Source organism: Lycium barbarum, chromosome 4, assembly GCF_019175385.1.
Source record: "Lycium barbarum isolate Lr01 chromosome 4, ASM1917538v2, whole genome shotgun sequence".
Taxonomy (NCBI): domain Eukaryota; kingdom Viridiplantae; phylum Streptophyta; class Magnoliopsida; order Solanales; family Solanaceae; genus Lycium; species Lycium barbarum.
Genome location: NC_083340.1, coordinates 125,519,193 through 125,529,624, shown reverse-complemented (window position 1 = coordinate 125,529,624; position 10,432 = coordinate 125,519,193).

Below are 10,432 nucleotides of genomic sequence, written 5' to 3'. Positions count from 1 at the left end.
CTATAAGAACAAGAATAGAGCACAAAAGACTTGTGTTCATTTATTGAATCAATGCAGCCTTTATATACAAGAAGGAATAACCACTTCCTAAACCAACTCCTTTGAAAGAGGAGGACTAAACTACTTGCTAAGCTAACTCCTAGAAAAGGGAGATTTTATTTAGAAGATAAAAGACAACAAACTCCTAATGACTAGCTAAAGAAGTGGTCAACTCAGTTCTGATCAGCAGGTAACATGTGCTCCAATACGCCCCCCTCAAGCTAGGCAGTGTGTAACAACGCCTAGTTTGAATAAGTGTTTGTCAAATGCTGGCTTTGGTAGAGCTTTGGTGAGTATGTCCGCGAGCTGATCCACAGCATGTATATGAACAATGCGCACTTGTTTCTGCTGAACCTGCTTTCGAACAAAGTGAAAATCCACAGCAATATGCTTCATACGGCTGTGGAAAACTGGATTTTCGCACAGATACGTTGCACCAATATTGTCACAGTAGATGATTGGTGCTTGTGGAATTGAAACATTTAGTTCGTGCAGCAGATTTGTCACCCAATTTGTTTCAGCCACTGCACTTGCAACTGCACGATACTCAGCTTCAGTTGATGAGCGAGCAACTGTCCGTTGTTTCCTAGATGACCAGCTTACAAGATTTTGTCCGAAAAACAAAATGTATCCAGTAGTGGAGGAGCGATCACTGACATCGCCAGCCCAATCTACGTCAGAGTACATGTGGAGTTTAAAATCATTGGCTTTCTGAATGCAAAGACCAAGATGAATTGTTCCTTGCAGATACCTAAGCACTCGTTTGAGTGCTTTCCAGTGTACTTCAGACGGGGAGTGCATAAATTGTGACAATTTATTAACTGAGAAGCTGATATCTGGACGAGTGAACGATAAGTACTGGAGTTTTCCAAGAACTTTCCTGTAGCGAGTGGCATTAGTCGGTTCTGCTCCATCATTTAGTTGGAGCAATTCAATGGCACTCATCGGAGTTTTAGCCGGCTTGCAGTCCTTCATGTTTTCTTCGGAGAGGATTTCATTCACGTAATTGGACTGTGACAATGTAATCCCATCTGCAACACAGAGCACCTCAACTCCTAGAAAAAAATTAAGGTTCCCGAGATCCTTGATGGAGAATCGTCCAGCGAGACACATTATAGCCCCATCTATATCTGATGTAGTGTTCCCGGTGATGATGATATCATCGACGTAAACCAAGACATACAAAACACTATTCGACACTGTGCGAATGAAAAGTGAGGCATCAGATTCCGACTTGACAAATCCCACATAAAAAAGAAACTCCTTCAGTTCATTATACCAAGCCCGAGGAGCTTTTTTCAGTCCATATATTGCTTTCTTTAGACGACAAATATGAGAGGGGAACTGCTCGTCCTCAAAACCCGGTGGCTGAACCATGTACACTTCTTCTTCCAGATGTCCTTGCAAAAAAGCGTTGTTGACATCAAGTTGTCGCAGAGGCCAATTTTGCTGGACAGCAATTGAAAGCACCATACTCACAGTAGTCGGTTTGACAACTGGACTAAATGTCGCGTGATAGTCAACTCCAGGTCGTTGCGTGAACCCTTTTGCAACAAGTCGAGCCTTGTAGCGATCAACTGTTCCATCAACCTTTTTTTAACCTGTATAACCACTTGCAAGAGACAATGTTTTTCGTGGGGTCATGCGGTGCCAATTCCCACGTCTGGTTATTTAACACTGCATCAAATTCAGTTTTCATTGCTCGTTGCTACTCTGGGTGTTTGTTAGCTTGTTTAAAATTGGTAGGGGTAATAGTGGAGGATAGGTGAGCCATGAAGTCAAGAATGGTTTTTGGTTTGTGAATGTTGTGTTAGGAACGAGTGACAACCCGATTTGCTAGAGGAAGGGAAGGTTGCTGAGGTTCGGTTACTGGAACAGGTGCGGGGGGAGGTTGTGGGGGTGGTGTTACTGAGGTAGAGGTTAGGGGAGCAGGGTTGTGTCTTGCAGATGCCATTTTTGTGTTTCTCCTACTGTACACAATTGGAAAAGATGGTGATTGTAGTTGTGGGACTGAACAAGATTGTTGGCGAGAATATATAGTTGGTGAGGCAGGGATTGGTGATAATGCAGGTAGTGATTATGCTGGAGAGGAGACGTTTGAATTTCTTTGGATAACTGTTTGAGCTGGACGGGGGATAAGATTGGGGATCATTGAGAGAAGGAGGAGCAACAGAATTTGTTGGGGAAGAAGAGGGAGACGTACCTGGAGCAAATTTTGTTGGAGCGCAGGCAGAGGAGACAGTATCTTTGTGAGCGTTGTTGTTATCTGCAGTTGGGAGAAGTATAGGGTTAGTTTCAGTGGGGTTTTCCCACGAGAGAGTTTTAAAAGTTGAAGAAATATTGGAAAATATATGTTGAAAAGGAAAATTATTTTCAAAAAAATTTACATCTCTAGATAAATATATTTTTGAGGACTTCGGATCAAAACATTGATGACAATAATATTTTAAAGAAAAACCTAAATAAACACAGGGTGTGGACCGTGGCTCTAATTTATTCGTTGAATATGGTTTGAGCTAGGGATAACAGAGACACCCGAAAATTTTTAAAGAACTGTAATCTGGATTTTTACCAAACAATATTTGAAAAGGTGATTTATTCTGTAAAAGTGAGGTTGGTAGGCGATTGATAAGATAAGCTTCATGTTGACAAGCAAAGGACCAAAGAGTCGGTGGTAGCGATGCTTCGTGAAGTAAAGTTCTTGCCGTTTCAATAATATGTCTGTGCCGTCTTTCGGCAAGGGCGACTCTTTGGGGGGTGTATGGCGGAGATAAAAGATGTTCAATACCTTGAGAACTTAGGTATAGATCAAGACTTTTATATTCGCCACCATCATCTGTGTAGATAGAAAGAATTTTCGTATTAAAATGACGTTCCACTAATGCTTGAAATTTTTTAAACAGCTCTTTAACTTCACTTTTATTCTTTAATGTGTAGAGCCAAGTATATTTAGTGTACTGATCAACAAAAATGCAGTAGTATAATTTTTTGTCAATCGATAGAACCGGAGAAGGGCCCCATAAATAACTAAATATTGTTTGAAACGGTTGCGTACTTGATAAAGTAAGCGTTGAAAAGGATGGTGATGAGCCTTATTTGATGAACACGAATTACAAACTAGGAATTTTTCTCGCGAGCAAGGTAGCGAGAATTTATTCAAAACATAATTTAAAACTCTTGCGTGTGGATGACCCAATCGACGATGCAAGGTGAAAATGGATGTGTTGGTGTTGGCCAAATGTGCTTTAGGATAAGGTTTGGAAGGTGTGGGTGGCCACTCATAGAGACCGTCTTTACTCCGACCGTGCACCAACGGAGTCCGCGTTTCCAGGTCCTTCACAGAAAAATGAAAAGGGAAGAATTCAATAGAGGTTAGGTTATCTTGACAAAATTTAGAGACTGAAAGTAAATTGCGTTTAATCTTAGGAGCACAGAGAGTGTTAGAGAGTTTGAAAGCATTATTTTGATGCATGCAATTGAGTTAAACCAGTGTGAGTAATTGGTATTTTGTTACCATCACCCATAGAGACCCCCTCCATGTCGTATTCCTGCAAGTTGTGAGGTTCAGTAGTTATGTGATGAGTTGCTCCAGAGTCGAGAATCCAAGGATTGGCTGTTGTAGGGGTTCCAGAAATATAGTGAGCCTTGGCCTCCAAATGATCGTGAGATTTGGATCTACAAACACTTGCAACATAACTGTGCTTATTGCACAATTGGCAGCGAACACCATCATAAGAGTTGTTGTTTGGGGATCGCTACTGGTTGGGTGAATTAAAGCGATTGTTGGATCGCCATTGTTGGTTGCTGCCCGTGTTATTGTTGGGGCGGCGATTTTTGCGATTGTGCGAGGTACCAGTCCTGTTGAATGTAGCAGCATCAACAGTAATCGGGCTAGGAGCTTTCTTAGACTCTTCATGTTTAAGGAAAAGCTCATGATCGAGAAGCTTTTCATAGAGTTCTTCATACGTGATAGTGGAGTCATGAGCACGGATTGCAGTTGAGATCTCACGGAATTCTGGACCTAAACCACTTAGGATTTTAACAATAAGTTCAGAGTTTGTGACCGGGGCACCAGCAGTAGATAGTTCATCGGAAATAGATCGAATCTGCTGCAAATAATCAGTGACTGGTTGGGAGTCTTTTCTGAGTCTCGCAAGTCGATCGCGAAGACTGAAAATTCTGGTTTGGGACTTGTTCGCATATGCGATGTGCAATGCATCCCAGGCTTTCTGTGTTGAATCAGCAGCAGCAACAGTTGAAGCAATTGTTGGATCAACAGATGCCATGAGTGCATTATGGATGAGTTGGTCCTGACGAAACCAAAGAGGAAATGCTGGATTGGCATTAGTGACTGTGCCGGTGGTGATAGTGTGAGATGGGGCAGGAGTAGACCCATCTAGATGACCGTACAGATCATGACCATGCATAAGCATGGAAAATTGCGCTTTCCATGTTGTAAAGTTTTGACTGCCATTTAGTTTGATTGGCAACTGTGACGCCGGGTTGAATTGGATGACTGTCGCAGCGACATTGGTATCAGTGTTAACGACTCTGGGTGTATTGGCCATTTGTGGAGGGTGGGTGGGAAAAAAAAGGTTAGGATCTTACTCGTTAGAGTGTGTTGAGGCCTCTGATACCACATAAGAACAAGAATAGAGCACAAAAGACTTGTGTTCATTTATTGAATCAATGCAGCCTTTATATACAAGAAGAATAACCATTTCCTAAACTAACTCCTTTGAAAGAGGAGGACTAAACTACTTGCTAAGCTAACTCCTAGAAAAGGGAGATATTATTTAGAAGATAAAAGACAACAAACTCCTAATGACTAGCTAAAGAAGTGGTCAACTCAGTTCTGATCAGCAGGTAACATGTGCTCCAATAGAACCAAGGGAGAGTGAGAAAACACCGAAATAGAACTTGAAATAGAAGAGAGGTGTCTAACACGGATAAAAGGGACTAACACGTGTTTGTGGGAAATGAAAGGACTGTAATGAAGAGCAAAGTACTAAAATGCCCATGATAAACTTGTTCGTACACCCCCAAGTCTCATTTACTATTTCTATATAGTAGTAATTTACATCTTTTCCTTATGTCAACACATTTTATTTAGTGAAAGCTAAAAGACAACAAATTCTCTCACAATAATGTTAAAGTCAATTCTATCAACACCCATTAAAAAAAAAAAAACAAATAAGATCTTGATATGGAAGGAGGACAAAAGGGAAGAGCAAGCTACTACTTCATTTGGACAAGCTTGACATGCTTTCACAAGTAAAATATTCCTCGGTAATGTATATAACGTCTTCAAAGCTGAAAACAAAGAAGCACAAAGGTGCAAATATATCCCCCAAAAGCGATGTGACTTTAAAAAAAGTCTACCCATTTTTTTTGGGGGGTAAAGTACGTATATATACATATTAAGGGACAAGACAGGGTTGCTCAGATGGTAAGCGCCCTCCACTTTTAACCCGAAGGTTGCGAGTTCGAGTCACCAAGGGAGCAAAGGAGGGAGCTCCTGGGGGGAGGGGTTAAAAAAATACATATTAAGGAGAAATATTTACGAAACGTGATGATTGTTTTCTATTTACAAAACATAACATTACAAACCCTATACAAAACATGCTTTTAAAAAAAATTAATTTTTTTTTTAAATTATTTATTTATTTTTAAAAAATATTTTTTAATTTTTTTAATAATTATTTGTTTTTATTTTTTTTAAAAATATTTTTTTTCACTCAAAAATTTATGTATGAAATGTGTATATCTCGCTCAAGGCTTAAAAAGTTTGCTCAAAATTTAATGTACGAAAAATGTATGAAATGTGTATATCTCGTTCAAGGCTTAAAAAATCCGCTCAAAATTGTGTGTATGAAAATAATATGAAATTTGTATCTCGCTCAAGGCTTAAATTTCACTCACATTTTCATGTATAAAGTTCATGTTAGATTTCTGTAAAATTAATACAACTACAACAATATTGTATACAACTTTGATACAACATTCAAGACTTAAAATAATCGCTCAATTTTTTATGCATGAAATGTGTATATCTTGCTCAAGGCTTAAAAAGTTCGCTCAAATTTTGTGTATGAAAAACGTATGAAATAGGTATATCTCGATCAAGGCTTAAACATTACGCTCAAAATTTTATGTATGAGGATGGTATGAAATGTGTATATCTCGCTCAACACTTAGAATTTCATTCACATTTTTTGTATATAAAGTTCATATTAGGTTTATGAAAAATTAATGCAACTACAACAACATTGTAACAACTTTCATACAATATTCAAGGGTTAAAGTTTTCGCACACAATTTTATGTATGAAAGTTATATTAAAAATTTCGCTCACACATACACATTTCATACATTTTTCATACAGCTTTCAAACACAAAAATTTGAGGTAATTTTTTAAGCCTTTCAGCAAAAAAAAAAAAAAAAAAATTAAAAAACTAAACTTTTAAAAAAAATATATAAAAACAAATTTAAAAAAAGTTTAAAATATTTTTAAAAAAAAAATTAATCTTTAAAAAAAATATATTAAAAAAACGAAAAATATATGAAAATTCATCATGTTTCATAAAATATCATTATGTTTTGTAAATAAGGAAAGCTATATATATATTTTGTAATAAAGAGTCTTAAGTAGGTACCCTATGTCATTTTCCCTTTTTTTTCAGTAGACATATTTTTCCGCATGGTAATTTTTTTTATGGTGGGTCGGGACATTTTTTTCCGCATGGTAATTCTTTTTCTGGTGGATTGGGTCTGGTTCGTTTAAAAAAATATCTCCATGGCTTTAAAAAAATATCTCCATGGCTTTAAAAAAATATGGGTCATTTGCACGATTACCCTTCAAAGGCACTAGTCTTTGATTTTTGGCCCTCAAATTGGTAGTCTTTAATTTTTGCCCTTCGCCTAATACCATGAGGTTTGGGTTCGAACCCCGGCTTAGTTAAAAAAAAAATCGCAAGGCAGAGTTTTGTAGCAAAGTTAGGCCTCAGGCAGAGTTTTGCACCTGAGGTAGAGTTTTGCATGCAAAACTCTGTCTTGCGAAATTCCTTCCTTTTTTTTTTTGTTTACTTAGCTGGGGTTCAAACCCTAAACCTCAGGCTATTAGGCGAAGGGAAAAAAAATTAAAGACCACCAATTTGAGGGGCAAAAATTAAAGACCAGTTCCTTTGAAGGGCAATCCGCATAAAAAAATGAAAAAATAATTCTACCCATTTTTTAAACAAACCTAACCCGACCCACCAATAAAAAATTATCATGTGGCCTTAGAAGAATATGTCTACTAAAAAAAGTGGGTAGACTTTTTTTAAAGCCACGTGCTATTCTTTTAATTAAAATATAAACTAAATGATTTTTTAAATCGTCAGCAAAGGGTTTATCTGCACCATTTTGTAACGGCAGGGGTATATTTGCAACATTTTATAACTGCAGGGGTATATTTACGCCACTTTTATAATGGGGAATATATCTGCTCTAAATCGTAAAGTTGAAGGGTATATTTGCATCTTTTTTCCAAGAAAGAATAAAAAGTAGAAAAGGAAGTGCTAGAAAGAAGGGGATCTTAGTAGTTCAGTTGGTTGGTTATCTGAACTTTTACCTTGTTAGTGAGGATTCGATTCCCCATCTTGTAATCCTCCCAATTTCCCCTTCCCCTAACCTCTATGTAATAAAAAAAAAAAAAAAACTTTTTTTAAAAAAAAAAGTGCTGGAAAGAATAAATTATAGTTGATGATGATAAAGTGATCGTTAATCACCCTTTAGTTAACTTCATTCTTATCCTTATCTAAAAAAGAATCACTTTTAATCGTACTTTACTTAAAGCGTGTTTGGATGGACTTATAACTTATGGTTTACAAGTCAAGAGCTATAAGTTAGGGATTTTAATTTATGACTTTTGGGTTATTTTTGTTATTTTGATTTAAGCAATTGCCAAATAAGTACTTAAAAGTACTTTTTTATCTTACCAAAACACTATAAATAAAGTGTTTAAAAATTATTTTGGCTTAAAAACATCTAACATAAGTCAACCAAACGGGTTCTTAAATTATGACTCTGATCTTAAGCAATAGAATTAAATCTACCATGATGTCCATCAATTTCACTTTAGGAGGCCTTCTAACTTTTCTACGTTTTTCTCTTACTATTTACTAAGAGTAAAATCGAACTAAAGTCTGCTTACAAAAAAGTAGAAAAGGAAGTGCTAGAAACAAGGGGGTTCTTAGTAGTTCAGTTGGTTGGCTACCTGAACTTCTATCTTGTTGGTGAGGGTTCGATTCCACATCTTGTAATCCTCCCCAATTTCCCCTTCCCCTACCCTTTATGTAATAAAAAGAATTTTTTTTTAAAAAAAAAAAAGTGCTGGAAAGAATAAATTATAGTTGATGATGATAAAGTGATCGTTAATCACGCTTTAGTTAACTTCATTCTTATCCTTATCTGAAAAAAAATCACTTTTAATCATACTTTACTTAAAGCGTATTTGGATAGACTTACAACTTATGGTTTACAAGTCAAAAGCTATAAGTTAGGAATTTTAATTTATGACTTTTGGGTTATTTTTGTTATTTTGACTTAAGAAATAGCCAAATAAGTGCTTAAAAGTACTTTTTTATCTTAACCAAAACACTATAAATAAAGTGTTTAAAAATTATTTTGGCTTAAAAACATCTAAAATAAGTCAATCCAAACGGGTTCTTAAATTCTGAATCTGATCTTAAGCAATAGAATTAAATCTACCATAATGTCCATCAATTTCACTTTAGGAGGCCTTCTAACTTTTCTACGTTTTTCTCTTACTATTTACTAAGAGTGAAATCGAACTAAAGTCTTCTTACAAAAAAGTAGAAAAGGAAGTGCTAGAAAGAAGGGGGATCTTAGTAGTTCAGTTGGTTGACTACCTTAATTTTCACCTTATTGGTGAGGGTTCGATTCTCCATCTTGTAACCCTCCCCAATTTCCCATTCCCCTACCTTTTATGTAATAAAAAGAATTTTTCTTTTCTTAAAAAAAAAAAAGTGCTGGAAAGAATAAATTATAGTTGATGATGATAAAGTGATCGTTAATCACACTTTAGTTAACTTCATTCTTATCCTTATCTGGAAAAAAAATCACTTTTAATCGTACTTTACTTAAAGCGTGTTTGGATGGACTTATATATAACTTATGGTTTATAAGTCAAAAGCTATAAGTTTGGAATTTTAATTTATAACTTTTGGGTTATTTTTGTTATTTTGACTTAAGAAATAGCCAAATAAGTGGTTAAAAGTACTGTTTTATCTTACCAAAACACTATAAATAAAGTGTTTAAAAATTATTTTGACTTAAAAACATCTAAAATAAGTCAATCCAAACGGGTTCTTAAATTCTAACTCTGATCTTAAGCAATAGAATTAAATCTACCATAATGTCCATCAATTTCACTTTGAGAGACCTTCTAACTTTTCTACGTTTTTCTCTTACTATTACTAAGAGTGAAATCGAACTAAAGTCTTTTTACAAAAAAGTAGAAAAGGAAGTGCTAGAAAGAAGGGGATCTTAGTAGTTCAGTTGGTTGGTTATCTGAACTTTTACCTTGTTAGTGAGGATTCGATTCCCCATCTTGTAATCCTCCCAATTTCCCCTTCCCCTAACCTCTATGTAATAAAAAAAAAAATCTTTTTTAAAAAAAAAAGTGCTGGAAAGAATAAATTATAGTTGATGATGATAAAGTGATCGTTAATCACCCTTTAGTTAACTTCATTCTTATCCTTATCTAAAAAAGAATCACTTTTAATCGTACTTTACTTAAAGCGTGTTTGGATGGACTTATAACTTATGGTTTACAAGTCAAGAGCTATAAGTTAGGGATTTTAATTTATGACTTTTGGGTTATTTTTGTTATTTTGATTTAAGCAATTGCCAAATAAGTATTTAAAAGTACTTTTTTATCTTACCAAAACACTATAAATAAAGTGTTTAAAAATTATTTTGGCTTAAAAACATCTAACATAAGTCAACCAAACGGGTTCTTAAATTATGACTCTGATCTTAAGCAATAGAATTAAATCTACCATGATGTCCATCAATTTCACTTTAGGAGGCCTTCTAACTTTTCTACGTTTTTCTCTTACTATTTACTAAGAGTAAAATCGAACTAAAGTCTTCTTACAAAAAAGTAGAAAAGGAAGTGCTAGAAACAAGGGGGTTCTTAGTAGTTCAGTTGGTTGGCTACCTGAACTTCTATCTTGTTGGTGAGGGTTCGATTCCACATCTTGTAATCCTCCCCAATTTCCCCTTCCCCTACCCTTTATGTAATAAAAAGAATTTTTTAAAAAAAAAAAAAAAAGTGCTGGAAAGAATAAATTATAGTTGATGATAATAAAGTGATCGTTAATCACG